Genomic DNA, 22,315 nt, shown 5'->3' on the forward strand with positions numbered 1-22,315 from the left:
TTTTTTTTGGCCATTTTCTATCTAAGTATATCAGATGCCAGAGAGACAAAAGGAACTAACTTGCTGAGTACCTCTAATATACTCTGTTTTACTACACAGTCATTACTCCAGATGATAAACTGGGTCTGAGGAATTAAAATGAATAATTAAAGAGAATTATCAGTCTCATTTTCCTGCATGATTGAGCTTGAAAAATTCATTTCATGACATTTAAATAAAACGTACTTTTCTATACAGCATTAATCTAAAGGGTATTGAGGCTAATAATTGTGAAAATGACTGGAGACTGTCAGTCAACAAGAGTGACAAACAGACTTTAAAAAGGAAATAGCCTATTTTTCTAACTGGGAGTTCTTCACTATCATTTTCTGTTAGTTGTACAGAAGTTTCATGAGCACAACAAAATCCTTCTATGAAAACCAAAAAAATTAAATTTCTCTTAGATCACTTCAGAGAAAAAGATAACTGTTAGATAACATTTAAATAATTCTACTATTTATGATGACCCTTTAATATAAAAAAGCATAACCATAAGTTAGTTTAAAAGAAAGTCATTATTTTAAAATCTAACCAAATCTTGCACTTTGGGAGGGTAAAAAAGACCCTCAATATTAAAAATACATTTTTAGGACTTCCCTGGTGGCGCAGTGGTTGAGAGTCCGCCTGCCGATGCAGGGGACACGGGTTCGTGTCCCGGTCCAGGAAGATCCCACATGCCGCAGAGCGGCTAGGCCCGTGAGCCATGGCCCCTGAGCCTGCGCGTCTGGAGCCTGTGCTCCGCAACAGGAGAGGCCGCAACAGTGAGAGGCCTGCATACCAAAGCACTCTTTTTCCTCAAGCATTGCTTTCTTTCTCCAGGGTTTTTTGACCGACACACTTATTTAACAATTAATAAGTTATAAAATTCTTTAGGTATATTGGGTTTTTTTCAAATGTCAGATCACTTAATTATGATAAAGTAGAAACGGGCTTGTGTAATCTCATTATGATTTATGCTTTTCATTTAAAAAGAATAACTTACAGGGATTTCAGGTAATTTAAGGAGATGGTTCCCTTATACCTGTGACCTTTTTCTTTGTTGTATTAGTAAAAAGGTAGTATAAAGGCTAATTTAATAAATATTTTAATTAAGAATATGTATTTTCTTGTAGTTAAACTGCTTTGATACATTTCCTTCTCAGTCTTAATTCTCACAAATACACACACCCTCCTGTGTGACAATTCAGAAATAGCCTACTAACACAGGAGTTCAGATGGTATTTTATACAGCATATCTTAAATATATTGAAAGGATAGTTAAATTATAATGAAAATACGAACACTGTTAGAGAAAGATATTTCAGAAAAAAATACATGTAAAATAGATGCCTAAGTTGACACTGGACTTACTTGGATCACTATTTACTCAGTAGCCTAATGCCATCCAAATCCTCTTTCTCTGGAGAGGAAAATGTCACACCCTCCCATGGGCAAACCAGAGAATCAAATTTACATTCTCAGAGGCAGCTGTTAAGTGTTCAGTCCCATAGACAACAGTTCCTGAGTAGCTTAGCACACAAGACTCTGAAAATGTAGAGCTATGTAAAATCTGCAACCGTATTTTTATATTTCGAGCAAAATATTCTGCTTGAGCAATAAGGCAGAAAAATACTGTACCCATTTCTAACGTATGTTGGGGTTTCCATGTTAAAAAGATTATGCATGTGCAATATTTTGAAGGGATATTCTTTATGAGGGTATACCTTGCCTTATGTAAATCCGCTAGAGCTCTAGACAAAATGAAAGCTAAAATTGTCCACATGCTAATGTCGCCTTAGGCACAGTGCTTTCGGAACTCTTTTTCTCTGAAAGACCACTTAGGGTTTGGAATCAGATGTTACCAGGCCCTAGCTATATTGACTGGGGATTAGGAGTTAGCTAACAACTCATTCTTATTTTCTTAATCAAAAAATGGAGGAAACTAAATCAGAGCATCACAATAAGAACTAACTAAGGCGAGTTGTGTGCAACACTTGACAGGTACCTGATTATGAGGCAACAAAATGCTTCCCTTCCCATCGGGCCCCTGCCCCTTTTCTCCCTTCTCTGCTGTTTCCTGGAGATTACATATCTTCATCAGACATACATTTGACCTATTTTTTTGTCCTGTCTCTGCATCTACTAGAATGTTGGCTTCATGGGAGGGGAGACAGTTTTATCTGTTTAGTGCACTGCTGAATCCCCAGAGCACAGAGCAGCCTCATAGCTGGTAATCAGTTGAATGAATGAACACACACATGATTATCACAACCACAATAATATTTTGAAAGGAGTGAGAATGACCAGAAATTAGAGGTTATTATATTGCTAGTTTGTAACACAAATAGGCAGTGCTTTGAGGTGAAGGGCATCTGCTATGGAAGTGAATGGACCTAAGTGGAATTTGAAATTCTTCCCTTCCTACAGTGTGTGACTTGTTGCTAACTACCCTACCTCTCTTAGTCATAGTGGAAATAGCTCCCTCTCAGCATTGTTGTAAAGATCGAGAGTGGTAATATGAAGGACTTAGCACAGACCCTGACATACAGTATTTGTTGAATAAATAATTGTTATGTGATCATTGGCAAATTTTTATTTTAGGAAATTCATTAAAGTAATATGGACAAGTAAAAAATATTGAAAATTATAGAGAGGTATAAAATGAGAAGTCTCTTTCAACCACCAGTTCTAATCCTCAGAAGTGACCGATGTCAGATGTGTCCTCATACCCTCCATTAATTTTAAGATTTTAAACTTATATACACATGTATATGGACTAGTACATACACTGAATCATACTTTCTGCGACTTGCCTCTTTTAATATCAGGTGCCTTCTTGTTCTCTGATCTTACAAAAATGATGCTAAAAATTCATGTCTGTATAGTTTTTTTTATGTGCTTGGGCACTAGTAAACAGAGAAAGTGAAATTTCTGGGTCAAAAATTCGTACTTATTTTTTTGGTAGGAAGAGTTTTATCTAATTTCTGTTCCTACATGTACACAGCAATGTGTGTAAATGCCTATTTCCATACATCACACACACTGGTTTATACTGAAATTTAAATTTTTAACAAGTGCTTATTTTATTGGTAAATATTTAATTGAGTGAAATTTTAACCTATTAAGTATATTGACATGTATATTTTAAAATATTTCTGAGAATATACTTGCTCATCTTTTTTTTTTCTAGTGGGTTTGTTTGTCCTTTCCTTATTAACTAATAATGAAATAGCCTCTCTTCTTACATTTGACACTTAAAAATTTTTTTGACTATGTTAAACTTTATTTTTATTGTATTTTTAAATTACTGAAAATTTCGATTTTTATGCCATTAACTTTCACTTTTAAATATTGTGTCATGCTTTGAAAGGTTTTCTCCAAGAATATAAAAAATAACAGACTTTCTTCTAGCATTTGTATGGTTTCAAAAAATCCTTTAGAACAGTATTTCTAAATAAACTGATTCGTGGACTTTATCACTTGTGAAGTAAAAGAGGAAGAGTAAAGTACATTGAGTAATTGTAAATATTACAACATATTTGAGAAGCAGACAATGTAGGCATAATAAGAGTTCTAGAAGAGGAATCACACAGCCCAAGTCCTGACTACAGCTCTTTTAATAATAATAGGTTTTGTGAACTGGGCAGCACACAGTCATCATATTCCTGATTTCCTTTCTTGTCAAAGAGAATAACTACAGAGCCTACCTACAGCCTCAAGCTGAAGATCATTATATGGTAGATTTAAATTTAAAATGTACAGGTGTATGCAGATTCTATATAGTAGACGAAAATATTTGATTCATTTTTTTTTGCAGTCTAGCAAATGAAAAGAATTTTAGTGTCATATGCTTTGCAATTCTAGATTGTATGAGCAATCAAAACCTATAAATTATGATGATGATAAGGTAACAGAGTTAACATGTACTGGGGGCTTACTGTCTGCCAGTTGTTGAAATAAGTGTTTCACATAGGTTATCTTGTTGACCCACCACATCACCTTACTATGTTCTTTAGACAACTAGTTGAGGTCACACAGCTAGCATGTGCCAAAACAAGGATTAAAACCCTGATAGACTGACTGAAGAGCCTATACTCTTTCCCGAAAGAAAAAAATATACATAAATGAGTTTTTGATCAATACCTAACTTTCCATATTCTTTTTAAGACATTTGTATAAACAGAATAACAATTTTAAATAACACTATGTTAGAAAATTATATCTAAATTCAACAAACAAGGAATGACAATGAACATATTCTGTATGTGGCAAATAATAGAATTATTTTGAGATTAAATAAAACAAAACTCATTCTAAAGACCTGTAACACATACACTGTAAAGTACCTCAAAACATTAGTTACCACTGCAAAACGATAAGGTAAAATTCATCTTATCACTTTAATCCTTGGGATAACTAATCATGGAGATTTACACGCACATATTTGTGCACATGCATAACACACATGCTTGTGTTTGTGTATATATATATATATATACATAAACAAACATCTAATTTTTCAATCAGTGCCTTGTTCATTTACAGAAGTAGTAAACCAAAGGCAGGTTCTATCTGCTTTATATAGTGAGGAGGGGCTTCACATGCAGGAATAAATATATACATACATAGTTTAAAAAGAGAATATTAAATGCACAAGACCTAACAGTATACAGCAATGCCAATGAAAGTTTGAGAGATTAAAACTGAGGTTTTAATATCACTTTTAAAAGAAAATTTCAAGGACATCATTAAAGATAAAATGTAGAATATCAACGTCATTAAAGTTTAGACTTAAGCCATGTTGTCTAATTAACGAAAGCACAGGATGAAAGTAAACCTACTGCATCAAAGATATAAAATAAACTTACACATATGTTTCATAGAAGCCGTGGTAGGAACTGTGTATAAAAGGTTAAATTGAGAGCGCCTCTGTATATGTGGGTAGTTCTCATGTGAGCAGGGCTAGATCAATATGTAAATGTCAAAGGCCTCCTAAAAACCTTGGCAGACCTAATTTTTATTTGACTTGTTTGCAAAGCTGACTCAACTCTCTAAGGAGAGGGGAAAAAATCATTTTTATGTTCTTATCTATATGCACGATATATGTGTATATACACACACATATGCACGTGTGCATGCACATGTATGTTTGTGTGTATGTGTGCCTCTTGTACTTCCCTTTGTTTATCTGCTTCAAAATTTTATATGTAACAGGAAATTTTTGTCATGACTGAGAAGTTAAGGTTTGGGTACTTTAGGGACCCACACAAATAATCTATTTGCATTTGGAGCTTGACTGCTGCCTGCTGAAGTTGAGGGTTGTCCTCATTTATTTCCATCCAAGCACTTTCTTAGAAATAAAGAGGCTTCTTTTTTGAGCTAACATGTGTCTTCTTTATCTTCCCTATATTGCACCCATTTATCTGGAGCTTTTGAACTATATAAAATATACATAATCCCTCCATCACTTAGCAGTCCTATTGAAAAGAAGTACTAAACATTTATTTATGTTGGCTTTCCCACATTGGAATTCTGTAAGTTACTACCCCATATATTTAATGGAAAAAACTGTGTTCCATTCTTACATTTAGAAAATTGGATTAAAGGAATATTGGTGTCTTGGAACATATATCATGCTTATACGTTTAGTGACTCTCCAAGAGGGCTATTTAATTTGCCATATTTCCCAAATATTTCCCCAGAGGACCAAATTTTCCCATATAGTATGTATTATTATATTCCAGAATTAGTGTTCTGAGGGATACCATTTAGTTAACTTTACTACAGGATATCTTAATTCTCAAATACAAGGATCTTCAAGGTTTCCATATTATCAAACAGGTAGTATCTAGGCTGTTGGTGGCTTCGAAGAGAACCCGAAAAACTTCCAGCTTTTGGGGGATCTTTTATTATTCAAAACTGGTTTTGTTTTCATGATAATATAACTTAACAAAATCTGCATGACTTAACACAACGACAGTTGATTTCTTTCTCATAACACATGCCTCACACTTGCGAGCTGGTGGGGCTGTGCTCCACACGGTCACCCAGGAAGTCAAGCTGATGGGAGCCCACCATCTCGTCTGCACGTGGTCAGGTGTGGCAGCAGCTGATAAGAACCTGAATGCTCTGCAGTGCTTCTGAGGAAGTATTCTGTGGCGCTGCCATCCACGGGCAGTCAGCCAGCATTTATTGCATAACTGCTCCTAATTGTAGGGGTCTGACAGATGCAGGGGAGTGGACAAAATATTTGGGGCTACCACTGTATCTGCCACAGCTAATAACACTCCTTAACTTCTTTTTATGAGCAAAATTGCCATGGCGTTAACCGATTGATGTCTCCTGAATGTCATGATAGAGTAATGTAAATATTGTACAATGGTGAATAGAGTTTGCCACAGAATGAGGTTGTATTGAATGTAAAGGAAGAATAATCATTAGTAAGATATCCCACATGTAAGAGCAAGAGAAGAATTTCAGAAAGTTACAGCAGGGAATTAAAGGAATGTTTAGCATTCACTTAAAAATGGTAGCTGTGTAGTCCAGGAATGTGTTATATGGTACAAAAAGTTAATAAAACAATACAGTTACTACCATGATTGGATGATTAAGGTTAGCATGCCAGTGAAAGCCACAGAAGAGGGAAGGCAACTATTCCAAATACTGAGCACTTTATATGTACCTCTTTCTGCCCTAGGTGCTTTATATTCCTGCACAGATTAAGGGTATTATAGTGATTTTTCTTAAACGACCAGGAAATAAATTGTGTGAAGCAAGCAACATAGCAACGTCCAAAAGTACTTTTGAAAAATGCACTTTGTATTCGTAAGTAATTATTCTTAAGTGAAAGGAATCCATGGTCATAAAACTTTGGGAAACACTGTACAGTAAATTTTACCTCCTGGAATCTGAAAAATAATATATGTGTATAACTGAATCACTTTGCTATGCACATGAAACTAACACAACATTATAAGTCAACCATAAGTCAATTAAAAAGACCTTTAAAAATTTTTTTTCCTCTTGGAGACTTACAGCACATTAATCACTCTGAAAATCCTCCCCAGAAGAAGTTAGTTTAATGTTGTTAAACCCAAGTTTACCAAATTTTTTTATCATAGACCTAAAAAGAGTAAAGAAAAATTAACCTATCACACACTGCTGGGCCTGGTGTAGAACTGAAAGAAGTAGTAGCCATGGGGCTTCTTGTTTTCCTACGTGTCTTGCTGGGTATGCCAAGAAGGAAAGGCGCTAACTGCTCGTTACATGAGCCTTTACTTGGGCTTATGTTTGCAGTGGTGAACCTGGAGGAATGATGTAATGTCTCACTCCTGCCCCCAAACCATAAGAGGCCTTGCTTACTGCTTGCTCTCAAAGTGGTGGATCCCTGAAACTCAGTCTTTCTGAGCTGCAGTGCAGTCTCACGATGTGCACAGCATCCCTTTGACCTTGTTGCATCTCCCCTGTGAGACTTGAGGTCCAGCGGAACTGACACGTGCTTTTTACTGAACTGTAATAAAGTCTTTTGCCAACATCCATGAACAATTTAGGCTAATTTATTAGCTTGTAAGTAGGGTAACTTCAAATCCAGGATGTAACAGTACAAAGTGGTAATAATAAACTTTCAGCTCTTTCCATAAATTGATTAATTTGAATAATCTTTCCAGGGCTACTAATTTTGACAGAGGAGAAGTATGAGTTACGAGATAATCAACTCACAGATGCTATGGATCTACCAAAGTTACAAGGTCTTAATTAACATTTGAGTGCTTACTCTTTTATTCACTGTGGAAAGAACTTTATATGCATTAACTTGTTTAATCCTCAAAGCCACTGTATGATGGAGGTATCAGTACCTTCATTTTACAGATGAGGAAACTAAGACACAGAGGGCTTAACTATTTCATAAGGTCACACAGTAAGTTGTGGGTCTGGAATTCAAACCCCAGGCACCAGAACCAAATTTCTGTCCATCACATTTAGAGAGAGGAGATATACGAATTTTAAATTTATTCACAATAGAAACAAAGAACAATTGTCACAAAAAATAATAAAAACCCAATTAAAGAAGGATTTTTAAAAATATTAAAAGCCTGAGTTTGCAAATGTCTACCCATAAAAAAAGCAAATCAAGATTTTATTGTCCAACAAGTGTAAAGAATACATGCGAAGAGAGCAAGTGAGTTTTGAGCTAGAAGGGAGGGCCTCACAAGTCAAGATACGGTTAATACTCTTTATTTAATCATTCAGATCGTATCAAGCAGAACAGCCCCATTCAGATGGTAACATGGGCCTCTAATCTCCAAAGTTCAGAGTTCATTGTTGGTGTGGCAAAGCAGTTCAGTCAGTTGAAGAATATCTATTTTGTGTAGTTCCAATTTTGCATAACATATACTTTACATAGCTGTGATAGGTTAGTATAATTGTAGTGTTATAGGAAACTCTCAGGTTAACCAGGCCACTCAAAGTGATTACTCATGATACCAAGATTAAGCACCTTCAGCTACAGGGATCAACAAACTGTGGCACGTGGGCCAACTGTAGTCCACCCTCCGTTTTGTAAATTGATGTTCCTTGGAACACAGTCATACCCATTTGTTGGGTACCATCTACGACTGCTTTGTGCTGCAGTGACAGAGCTGAGTAGGGGCAACTGCTACAGAGGCCCTGTGAGCTGCAAGGCCTGCAATATTTCCTATCTGGTCCTTTACGAAAAAGTTTGCTGATTTCTGTTTTAGTACCTTAAGCACATTTTCATCAGTGGTAAATATCTTTGTTTTGTTTTTAATTTTTATTGGAGTATAGTTGATTTACCATGTTGTGTTAGTTTCAGGTGTACAGCATAGTGAATCAGTTATACATATACATATATCCACTCTTTTTTAGATTCTTTTCCCAAATAGGCCAGTACAGAGAATTGAGTAGAGTTCCCTGTGCTATACAGTAGGCCGTTATTAGTTATCTATTTTATATATAGTAGTGTTTATATGTTAATCCCAACCTCCTAATTTATCTCTCCCCACCCCTCTTAACTCCTGGTAGCCGTAAGTTTGTTTTCTTCATCTGTAACTCTATTTCTGTTTTGTAGATAAGTTCATTTGTACCCTTTTTTGTAGATTCCACATATTAGCAATATCATATGATATTTAAATACCTTATTCAGCATGTATATCAAAGTGAGTGAAACATGGAGCTTTAACGTTTCGAAGTGAACCCTACTATCAATATACTCTGAACTTTGAGTGTTTTTGTTTGTATTTCTACAATGTGACAGTGAATTAAACTAGTTGACCATAAATGTTTATTCCATTTAACAATGTCAGTGGTTAAAGCCAGACATCAAGTTGCTCATTTCATAGTTACCTGTGGGGATATTTTCCTTCCCCTAGGGATCCATGAATTTTCTCACTTAACTTTTCTCATAATAGACCTTACTAACTGTTCATGGCCTTTGGTCTGCACAGATTTGGGCTATTTAACTTTCTCAACCAGTTTAAGTCTTTCTCCACCAAATGATTTCAGGTAACTACTATCAAATAGATGTTGAAAGAAACTTATTTGCCATCTGTGCCTTATACTGCATACACTATTTGTAACTTTTTGTTTATTTAGCAAGCCTGTTGAACATTTTCTTCATATTTTGCATGCTAAATTATTCCAAATAAACAGACACTTGTTTTTGATCCCAACGTAAGAACTATAGAGTTGTGTAGAAAATTACCTTGAGGCAATAGTGTCCTCCAAGTACACGTCCCGGCACTCTCCCAGAGGTCTTAGAACAAAAAATCTCAGAGAACTTTAGATGCTCGAATACTATAATTTTAAAATCAATTTAAAATACACAGTGAGAAGTTAGGAGAGAGAGGTGGGGTAGGTTTACAAATGTAGGACAGGTTGCAAGCAGGGTGAAAGCCTCACTGTACCTGAATCCTGAGGTACATGATTCAGGAGCAAGGGAGTCCAAAATACAGAAGGTGCTTGGTGTCAAATGCTACCCTTGTTGTATTGGAGAGACACAAGGACAAGTATAGCCACAGCTCTAGACAATTAGTGACCTGATGGACAGCGTAGTTTTTGTTTCTGTTTTTTACTTGCCACTGACAGGGGACAAATGGGATATCTTTATGCCTCCTATAAGGGTAATGTCTTACACATTGACTGACTCATGTATATTTGGTATTTCCACCCTTCTGTTTTCAGCAAATGCTCTACTTTATATCTAATGAGTCACACTAGCTTTTATACTTAGTTTCATCTGTCCTTGTTATTTGTTCTCTGATTAGCAGAGCTGAGTACACTTTTAAAAAAATTGTATAATTGACACACAGTCATCTCTCCATATCCATGGGTTCCCCATCCACAGATTCAACTAAACTTGGAGTTTAGTCTGTGGTTGGTTGAATCTGGGAATGTGGATGGTTGACATGGAGGACCGATGGCCCTATGCCACTTTATATAAGGGGCTTGAGCATCCCTGGATGTTGGTATCCGAGGAGGTCCTGGACCAATCCCCTGCAGATACCTAGGGATGACTGTATAACATTACCTTAGTTTCAGGTGTACAACATAATGATTCGATGTTTTTATACACTGTGAACTGATCACCACAATAAGTCTAGTGAACAACTATCACTGTAAATAGTTACAGTTTATTTCTTGTTATAAAGACTCTTGAGATGTACTGTCTCAGCAGCTTTCAAATGTGCAAGAGTATTAATAACTAGAGTCATCATGCTGTACAGTACATGCCCAAGACTTACTTATTTTATAACTGGAGGTTTGTACTTTTTGATTCCCCTACTGACTTCACCTACCTCCACCCCTTGCCACTGGCAACACCAATCTATTTTCTGTATTTATGACCTTGATTTTTCTTTTTTCTTTTGGATTCCGTATCTAAATGAGATCATACTGTATTTGTATTTCTCTGTTTGACTTATTTCACTTAGCATAATGCTCTCAAGATTCGTTCATGTTGTCACAAATGGCAAGATTTCACTTTTCATGGTTGAATAATATTCCATTGTATGTCTGCTTGTCTATCTATCACAATTTCTCTATCCATCCATTTCTTAATCAACACTTAGGTTGTTTCGAGATCTTGGCTATTGTCAGTAATGCTGCAACAATATGGGGAATGTATATATCTTTCAAAATTAGTGTTTTTGTTTTCTTCAAAAAATGCCCAGAAGTGTAATTGCTGGATCTTATGGCAATTTTATTTTTAATTTTTTGAGGAACGTCCAGCTGTTTTTCCATGGTGGATGTTCCAATTTACATTTCCAACAACAGTGCACAATGGTTTCCTTTTCTCCATATCCTAGCCAAAACTTGTTATTTCTTGTCTTTTTGATAACAGCCATTCTAACAGGTGTGTGGTAAGATCTCAATGTGGTTTTGATTTGCATTTTCCTGATGATTAGTGATGTTGAGCATCTCTGAATGTACCTATTAGGCCATTTGTATCTCTTCTTTTGAAAAATATCTATTCAGATCTTCTGCCACTTTTGTAACAAGATTGGGTTTTTTCTTTTTTTTTTTTTTGCTATTCAATGTTATGAGTTTTTTATTCTTTACGTATTTCACATATTAACCCATTATCGCATATATGATTTGCAAATATTTTCTTTTATTCCATAATTTGCCTTTTTATTTTATTGGTTTCCTTTACTGTGCAGAAACTTTTGAGTTTGATGTAGTTCTGTTTGCTCATTTTTACTTTTGTTGTAAAATTTGAAAAATTATCACCAAGATTGATGTCAAAGAGTTTACTGCATATCTTTTCTTCCAAGAGTTTTATGGTTTCAGGCCTAACATTCAAGTCTTTAATGCATGTTGAGTTAATTTTTGTGTATGGTGTAAGATAGTGGTCTAGTTTCATTCATTTGCATGTGGCTGTCCAGTTTTTGCAGCAACATTTGTTGAAGAGACTGTTCTTTCCCAATTGTGTATTCTGAGCTACTTTCTTGTAAATTAATTGATCATATATGCATAGGTTTATTGCTGCACTCTCTTATTCTGTTCTATTAATATGTGTCTGTTTTTATGCTAATAACATCCTGTTTTGCTTTATATTACTTTGTAATATAGCTTGAAATCAGGGTGCATGATGCCTTCAGCTTTGCTCTTATTTCTCAAAATTGCTTTCGGTATTCAGGGTCTTTTATGGTTCAATAGAAATTTTAGGACGATTTGCTCTATTTCTGTGAAAAGTACCATTGGAAGAATCTGTAATTTGCTTGGGGTAGTATGGACATTTTTACAATATTAATTCTTCCAACTTATGAGCATGGAAGTTCTTTTTTTGTGACGTCTTCAATTTATTTCATCAGTGTCTCATATTTTTCAGTGTACAGGTCTTTCACCTCCTTGGTTAAATTATTCCTAGGTATTTGGTTCATCTTGATGGAATTGCAAATAGGATTGTTTTCTTAATTTCTTTTTCTGAGAGTTCATTATTAGCATGCAGAAACACAACATTTTTGTATTTTGATTTTGTATCATGCCACTTTACTGAATTTATTTATTAGTTCCAACAGCTTTTTTAATAAAAGTCTTTAGGGTTTTTATACATAATATCATGTCATCTACAAACAGTGACAGTTTTACTTCTTCATTTCCAACTTAGATATCTTTCATTTCTTTTTCTTTTATGACTGCTATGGCCAGTGCTTCCAATACTATGTTGAATAAAAGTGGAGAGAGTAGACACCCTTGATCTTGGAGGAAATGCATTCAGCTTTTCACCATTGAGTATGATGATAGCTGTGGGTTTGTCATAAATGGCCTTTATTATATTGAGATACATTCCCTCTAACTTTGTTGAGAGTTTTCATCATAAATGGATGTTGAATTTTAAAATACTTTCTCTGTATCTATTGAGATGATCACATGATTTTTTTATCTTTCATTTTGTTAACTTGCTGTCTAACATGAATTGATTTGCACATGTTGAACCATCCTTGTGTCCTTGGAATAAATTCCAGTTGATCATGGTGTATGATCCTTTTAAAGTGTTGTTGAACTTGGTTTGCTAATATTTTGTTGAGATTTTTGTGTCTATGTTCACCAGGGATATTGGCCTGTAATTGTTTTTCCTGTGACTTCCTTGTCTAGTGTTGGTATCATGGTTTTACAGGCCTCATAAAATGAGTTTGGAGTGTTTCCTCCTCTTCTATTTTTTGAAAGAGTTCGAGAAGCATTGGTTTCAATTCTCTTTGAATGTTTAGTGGAAAACAATAATGAAGTTGCCAGGTCCTGAACTTTTGTTTGGTGAGAGGTTTTAGATTACTGATTCAATCTCTTTATAAGTAATTGATTTATTCAGTTTTTCTGTTTCTTCATGTTTCAGTCTTGGTAGGTTGTATGTTTCCAGGAATTTATCCTTTTCTTCTAGGTTGTCAAATTTGTTGATGTGTATTTGTCAATAGTAGTCTCTTATGAACCTTAAACCTTTGTACTTCTGTGGTATCAGTTCTAATGTTTCCTCTTTCTCTTGTGATTTTATTTATTTGAGTCCTCTTTTTTCTTGGTGCATGTAGCTAGAAGTTTGTCAATTTTATTTCTCTTTTCAAAGAATCAGCGCTTAGTTTCGCTGATCTTTTCTACTGTCTTCTAGCCTCCATTTATTTCTGCTCTGTTTTTATTTCCTTCCTTCTGCTAACTTTAGACCTCATTTTTTTTTTCTTTTTCTAGTTCCTTGAAGTGTGAAGGTAGGTTGTTTGAGATTTTTCTTGTTTCTTGAGGTGGAATTTATCATTATGAACTCCCTCTTAAAACTGCTTTTGCTGCATCCAATAACTTTTGGTATTTTGTATTTCCATTCTCATTTGTCTCAAAATGTCTTTTGATTTCTCTTTTGTTGTACTTTCTGACCCATTGGCTGTTCAGTAGCATGTTGTGGAATCGGCACATATTTGTGAATTTTCCAGTTTTCTTCTTGAAATTGACCTCTAGATTCAGAGCATTGTGGTTGTAAAAGTTGCTTGATATGATTTTAGTCTTTGTAAAGATATTAAAACTTGTTTTTTGGTTTAACATATAATCTATTCTGGAGATCCATGTGCACTTCAAAAGAATGTGAATTCTGTTGCTTTGGGATGGAATGGTGTATATATATCTGTTAAGTCCATCTGGCCTAATTTATCATTTAAGGCCAAAGTTTCCCTATTGATTTTCTGTCTGGATGATATATCCATTGATATAACTGGGGCATTAAAGTCTTCTTGTAGTATTGTATTCCTATTTCTCCCTTTAGGTCTGTTAATATTTGCTTTATATATTTTGTGCTCCTGTGTTGGGTACATAAATATGTACAAATGTTACATCCTTTTATTAGGTTGACTCTTATCATTTTGCAATGCTCTCCTCTTTCTCTTATTACAGTCTTTGTTTAAAGTCTTTTTGTCTGATGTAAGTATAGCTACCCCAGCTTTCTTTTGGTTTCCATTTCCATGAAATATAATTTTCTATCCCTTAACGTTCAGTGTGTATGCGTTCTTACATCTGAAGTGAGTCTTTTGTTGGCAGCAGATAGATGCATCTTTAAAAAAAGGTCCATTCAGCCAATCTTTGTCTTTTGATTGGAGAATTTAATCCATTTACATTTAATGTAGTTATTGACATATATGTTCTTATTACCATTTTGTAAATTGTTATTTGTCTGTTTTATAGTTTCTCTCTGTTCCTTTCTTCTCTTGTTCTCTTCCTTTTTGGTTTCATAACATTTTTTGTGGTGTGCTTAGATTCCTTTCTCTCTATCTTTTGTGCATCTATTACAGGTTTCTGCTTTGTGGTTCTCATGAATCTTATATATAATAACATTATAACATGCACATAAAGGCTTACATATAACAACGCATTTATAACAGTCTATTAGTTCATAACTACTTAAGTTTGAATACATTTTAAAGCTCTACATTTTTACTCTCCCACATGTTTTATGTTTTTGATGTCAAATTTACATGTTTTTATGTTGTAAATCCCTTAAGTAATTATTGTAGTTAGTTGTTTTTACTACATTTTTTTTTTTTTTTTGCCATATGCGGGCCTCTCACTGTTGTGGCCTCTCCCATTGTGGAGCATAGGCTCCGGACACGCAGGCTCAGCGGCCATGGCTCACGGGCCTAGCTGCTCCATGGCATGCGGGATCCTCCTGGACTGGGGCACGAACCCATGTCCCCTGCATCGGCAGGCGGACTCTCAACCACTGCACCACGAGGGAAGCCCCTGTTTTTACTACTTTTGACCTTCATACTACCTTTAGTATATTTCATTTTACCAGTGAGATTTATATTTTCATATGTTTTTTTGTTACTAATTAGAACCCTTTTTTCATTTTATAAAAAAACCCTTTAACATTTCTTGTAAGGCTGGTTTAGTGGTAATTCTTTTAGCTTTTTTAGCATCTATTTTCTTTTTTTCTGATTTTTACTTATTTTTTATTGAAGTATAGTTGATTTACAATGTTTCAGGTGTACAGCAAAGTGATTTAATTATACACACACACACACATATATTATTTTTCAGATGCTTTGCCATTATAGGTTATTACAAGATATTGAATATAGTTCCCTGTGCTATAAACTAGGACCTTGTTGTTTATTTTATATATAGTAGTGTGTATCTGTTAATCCCAGATTATTCCTCTGCCCTTTACCCTTTGGTAATCATAAGTTTGTTTTCTATGTCTGTGAGTCTATTTCTCTTTTGTAAATAAGTTCATTTGTATCTTTTTTTAGATTTTCCATATAAGTAATATTGTATGACATTTGTTTTTGTCTGACTTCTCTTAGTATGATAATCTCTAGGTCCATCCATTTCCTTCAAATAGAATTATTTCATTCTTTTTGTATGGCTGAGTAATATTCCATTATAAATATATATATATATATATATTTCTGTAACATCTTACAGAAAAATCAAAATGAACTTTTTGGCCAACACAATACATATATATATACACACACACCACATCTTCTTTATCTATTCATCTGGCAATGGACATTTAGGTTGCTTCCATGCCTTGGCTATAGTAAATACTACTGCTATGAACACTGGGGTGCATATATCTTTTCTAATTAGAGTTTTCATCTTTTCTTGATATATGTCCAAGAGTGGGAATGGTAACTCTAGTTTTAGTTTTAAAAGCAACCTCCAGACAGCTTTTCCATAGTGGCTGCACCAATTTACATTCCTACCAACAGTGTAGGTTGGCTCCCTTTTCTCCACACCCTCTCCAATATTTCTTATTTGTAGACTTTTTGATGATGTGTGAGGTGGTGACTTATTGTAGTTTTGATTTGCATTTCTCCAATAATTAATGATGATGAACATCTTTTCATGTGGCTGTTGGTCATCTGTATGTCTTCTTTGGAGGAATGTCTATTTAGATCTCCTGCCCATTTTTAATTGGGTTATTTGTCTTTTAGATGTTAAACTGTATAAGTTGTTTGTATAATTTGGAAATTAAGAGCTTGTCGGTTGCATCATTTGCATATTTTCTCCCAGTTCCTAGGTTTTTTCTTTTTATTTATGGTTTCTTTTGCTGTGCAAAAGCTTTTAAGTTTAATTAGGTCCCATTTGTTTATTTTTGCTTTTGTTTCCACTACTCTAGGAGACAGATCCAAAAACATATTGCTGCAATTTATGTGAAAGCATGTTGTGCCTATGTTTTCCTCTAGGTGCTTTATACTTTCCAGTCTTACATTTAGGTCTTTAATCCATTTTGAGTTTATTTTTGTATATGGTGTTAGAGAATGATGTAATTTCATTCTTTTACATGTAGCTGTTCAGTTTTCCTAGCACCACTTATTGAAGAGACTGTCTTTTCTCCATTGCATATTCTTGCCTCTGTTGTTGTAGATTATTTGACCATTTGGGGGTGGGTTTATTTCTGGGCTTCCTATCCTGTTCCATTGAGCTATGTGTCTGTTTTTGTGCCAGCACTGTACTCTTCTGATTACTGTAGCTTCATATTACAGTGTAAAGTCAGGGCATGTGATTCCCCAGCTCCATTCTTCTTAAGATTGTTTTGACTATTGGGGGTCTTTGGTTTTTCCATACAAATTTCAAAATTTTTGTTCCACTTCTGTGAAAAAGGCCACTGGTAATTTGATAGGGATTGCAATGAACCTGTAGATTGCCTTGGGTAGTATGATCATTTTAACAATACTGATTCTTCCAATCAAAAAACATGATATATCTTTGCATCTGTTTGTGTGGTATTCAGTTTCTTTCATCAGTGTTTATATTTTCTGAGTGCAGCTCTTTTGCCTCATTACGAAGTTTTATTCGTATGTAGGTCATTCTTTTTGATGTGATGGTAAACGGGATTGTTTCTTTAATTTTTCTTTCTGATATTTCATTGTTAGTGTACAGAAATGCAACAGATTCCTATATATTAATTTTTTATCCTGAAACTTTACTGAATTCATTGATGAGCTCTAGTAGTTTTCTGGTTGCATCGTTAGGATTTTCAATGATGACTTTTCCAGGTAGAATATTCTTGGTTGAAAGTATTTTGTTTTCATTTCTGTTTTTGTTTTTTTCCAGCATTTTGAATGTATCATGCCTCCCCCTTCAGGCCTGCAGAATTTCTGCTGCAAATTCTGCTGATAGCCATATGGAGTTTCTTTGTATAGACCAAGTTATTTCTCTCTTGCTGCTTTTAAGATTCTGTCCTCTTTTACTTTTGATTTTTTAATTATAATATCTCTTTTTTTTTCTTTTTTCTGGGACAGCATTAAATGCACCAACATATAATATCTCTTGATGTGGAAATCTTCGGGTTCATCTTATTTTGCACTCTCTGTACTCCTGGAGCTGGATGTCTGTGTGCTTCCCCAAGTTAGGGAAGTTTTCAGCCATTATTCCTTTGAATAAGTTCTCTTTTCCTTCCTTTCTCTCTTCGCCTTCTAGGACCACTGTAATGAGAATGTTACTCCACTTGATGTTGTCTCATAATTCCGTTAAATTATCTTCACTTTTTCTCATTCTTTTTGATGTTCTGATTGGGTGAGTTCTACTGCCCTGTCTTTGAGTTCATTGACTTTTTCTTTTGCTTCATCTGCTCTGATGTTAAACCCCTCTTAGTGTATTTTTCAGTTCAATTATTGTATTCTTCAGCTCTGTGACTTTTTTTCTACAAAGTATTTAATTTATTTTTTGGGAAGGGGCCTTCATTTTATTTTATTTTATTTATTTATTTTTAACACCTTTATTGGGGTATAATTGCTTTACAATGGTGTGTTAGTTTCTGCTTTATAACAAAGTTAATCAGCTAAACATATATCCCCATATCTCCACCCTCTTGTGTCTACCTCCCACCCTCCCTATCCCACCCCTCTACATGGTCACAAAGCACCGAGCTGATCTCCCTGTGCTATGCAGCTGCTTCCCACTAGCTATCTATTTTACATTTGGTAGTATATATAAGTCCATGCCAATCTCTCACTTTGTCCCAGCTTACCCTTCCCAGTCCCCGTGTCCTCAAGTGCATTCTCTGCATCTGCATCTTTATTCCTGTCCTGCCCCTAGGTTCTTCATAACCAACTTTTTTTCTTTAGATTCCGTAAATATATATGTGTGTTAGCATATGGTATTTGTTTTCTTCTTTCTGACTTACTTCACTCTTTATGACAGACTCTGTGTCCATCCACCTCACTACAAATAACTCAATTTTGTTTCTTTTTATGGCTGAGTAATATTCCATTATATATATGTGCCACATCTTCTTTATCCATTCATCTGTAGATGGACACTTAGGTTGCTTCCATGTCCCGGCTATTGTTAATAGTGCTGAAATGAACATTATGGTACATGACTCTTTTTGAATTACGGTTTTCTCAGGGTATATGCCCAGTACTGGGATTGCTGGGTCGTATGGTAGTTCTATTTTTAGTTTTCTAAGGAACCTCCATACTGTTCTCCATAGTGGCTGTATCAATTTACATTCCCACCAACAGTGCAAGAGGGTTCCCTTTTCTCCACACCCTCTCCAGCATTTATTGTTTCTAGATTTTTTGATGATGGCCATTCTGACTGGTGTGAGGTGATACATCATTGTAGTTTTGATTTGCATTTCTCTAATGATTAGTGATGTTGAGCATCCTTTCATGTGTTTGTTGGCAATCTGTATATCTTCTTTGAAGAAATGTCTATTTAGGTCTTCTGCCCATTTTTGGATTGGGTTGTTTGTTTAACATTGAGCTACATGAGCTGCTTGTAAATTTTGGAGATTAATCCTTTGTCAGTTGCTTCATTTGTAAATATTTTCTCCCATTCTGAGGGTTGTCTTTTGGTCTTGTTTATGGTTTCCTTTGTTGTGCAAAAAGTTTCATTAGGTCCCATTTGTTTATTTTTGTTTTTATTTCCAGTTTTCTAGGCGGTGGGTCCAAAAGGATCTTGCTGTGATTGATGACATAGCATGTTTGGCCTGTGTTTTCCTCTAAGAGTTTTATAGTGTCTGGCCTTACATTTAGGTCTTTAATCCATTTTGAGGTTTTCTTGTGTATGGTGTTAGGGAGTGTTCTAATTTCATTCTTTTACCTGTAGCTGTCCAGTTTTCCCAGCATCAATTATTGAAGAGGCTGTCTTTTCTCCATTGTATATTCTTGCCTCCTTTATCAAAAATAAGGTGACCGTATATACCCGGGTTTATCTCTGGGCTTTCTGTCCTGTTCCATTGATCTATATTTCTGTTTTTGTGCCAGTACCATACTGTCTTGATTACTGTAGCTTTGTAGTATAGTCTGAAGTCCAGGAGCCTGATTCCTCCAGCTCTGTTTTTCTTTCTCAATATTGCTTTGGTTTTTCACGGTCTTTTGTGTTTCCATACAAACTGTGAAATTTTTTGTTGTAGTTCTGTGAAAAATGCCATTGGTAGTTTGATAGGGATTGGTTTGGGTAGTATAGAAATTTTCACAATGTTGATTCTTCCAATCCAAGAACATGCTATGTCTCTCCATCTGTTTGTATCATCTTTAATTTCTTTCATCAGTGTCTTATAGTTTTCTGCATACAGGTCTTTTGTCTCCTTAGGTAGGTTTATTCCTAGGTATTGCATTCTTTTTGTTGCAATGGTAAATGGAGTGTTTTCTTAATTTCTCTTTCAGATTTTTCATCATTAGTGTATAAGAATGCAAGAGATTTCTGTGCATTAATTTTGTATCTTGCTACTTTACCAAATACATTGATTAGCTCTAGTAGTTTTCTGGCAGCATCTTTAGGATTCTCTGTGTATAGCATCATGTCATCTGCAAACAGTGACAGTTTTACTTCTTTTCCTTTTTGGGTTCCTTTTATTTCTTTTTCTTCTCTGATAGATGTGGCCAAAACTATGTTGAATAATAGTGGTGAGAGTGGGCACCTTGTCTTGTTCCTGATCTTAGTGTAAATGGTTTCAGTTTTTCACCATTGAGAACGATGCTGGCTGTTGGTTTGTCATATATGGCCTTTATTATGTTGAGGTAAGTTACCTCTATGCCTACTTTCTGGAGGGTTTTTATCATACACTGATGTTGAATTTTGTCAGAAGCTTTTTCTGCATCTATTGAGATGATCATATGGTTTTTCTCCTTCAGTTTGTTAATATGGTGTATCACATTGATTGATTTCCATATATGGAAGAATCCTTGCATTCCTGGGATAAACCCCACTTGACCATGGTGTATGATTCTTTTAATGTGCTGTTGGATTCTGTTTGCTAGTATTTTGTTGAGGATTTTTGCATCTATGTTCATCAGTGATACTGGCCTGTAGTTTTCTTTCTGACATCTTTGTCTGGTTTCCATATCAGGGTGATGGTGGCCTCGTGGAATGAGTTTGGGAGTGTTCCTCCCTCTGCTATATTTTAGAAGAGTTTGAGGAGGATAGCTGTTAGTTCTTCTCTAAATGTTTGATACTGGGCTTTGTTTGTTGGAAGATTTTTAATTATAGTCTCAATTTCAGTGTTTCTGATTGGTCTGTTTATATTTTCTATTACCTCCTGGTTCAGTCTCGGAAGGTTGTGCTTTTCTAAGAATTTGTCCACTTCTTCCAGGTTGCCCATTTTATTGGCATATAGTTGCTTGTAGTAATCTCTCATGATCCTTGTATTTCTGCAGTGTCAGTTGTCACTTCTCCGTTTTCGTTTCCAATTCTATTGATTTGAGTCTTCTTCATTTTTTTCCTGATGAGTCTGGATAATGGTTTATCTCTTTTGTTTATCTTCTCAAAGAACCAGCTTTTAGTTTTATTGATCTTTGCTATCGTTTCCTTCATTTCTTTTTCATTTATTTCTGATCTGATCTTTATGATTTCTTTCCTTCTGCTAACTTTGGGTTTTTTTAATTCTAATTTCTCTAATTGCTTTAGGTGTAAATTTAGGTTATTTGAGATTTTTCTTGTTTCTTGAGGTAGGATTGTATTGCTATAAACTTCCCTCTTAGAACTGCTTCTCCAGCATCCCATAGGTTTTGGATCATTGTGTACTCATTGTCACTTGTTTCTAAGTACTTTTTGATTTCTTCTTTGATGTTTTCAGTGATCTCTTGGTTAATTAGTAGTGTATTGTTTAGGGTCCATGTGTTTGTATTTTTTACAGTATTTTTCCTGTAATTGATAGCTAAACAAGCATTGTGTCAGAAAAGATACTTAATATGATTTCAATTTTCTTAACTTTACCAAGGCTTGATTTGTGACCCAAGGTATGTTCTATCCTGAAGAATGTTCCATGAGCACTTGAGAAGAAAGTGTATTCTGTTCTTTTTGGATGGAATGTCCTATAAATATCAATTAGGTCCATGTTGTTTAATGGATCATTTAAAGCTTGTGTTTCCTCATTTATTTTCATTTTGGGCGATTTGTCCATTGGTGAAAGTGGGGTGTTAAAGTCCCCTACTGTGATTGTGTTAATGTTCATTTCCCCTTTTATGGCTGTTAGCATTTGCCTTATGTATTGAGGTTCTCCTATGTTGGGTGCATAAATATTTACAATTGTTATATCTTTTCTTGGATTGATCCCTTGATCATTATGTAGTGTCCTTCTTTGCCTGTTTTAATAGTCTTAACTTTAAAGTCTATTTTGTCTGATGTGAGAGTTGCTACTGCAGCTTTCTTTTGATTTCCACTTGCATGGAATATCTTTTTCCATTCCCTCACTTTCAGTCTGTATGTGTCCCTAGGTCTGAAGTGGGCCTCTTATAGACAGCATATATAAGGGTCTTGTTTTTGTATCCATTCAGCCAGTCTGTGTCTTTTGGTGGGAGCATTTAATCCATTTACATTTAAGGCAGTTATTGATATGTATGTTCCTATT

This window comes from Delphinapterus leucas, chromosome 9, assembly GCF_059928025.1.
Source record: "Delphinapterus leucas isolate spDelLeu-1000000601 "Yukka" chromosome 9, BTC_Dleu_Yukka2, whole genome shotgun sequence".
NCBI lineage: Eukaryota > Metazoa > Chordata > Mammalia > Artiodactyla > Monodontidae > Delphinapterus > Delphinapterus leucas.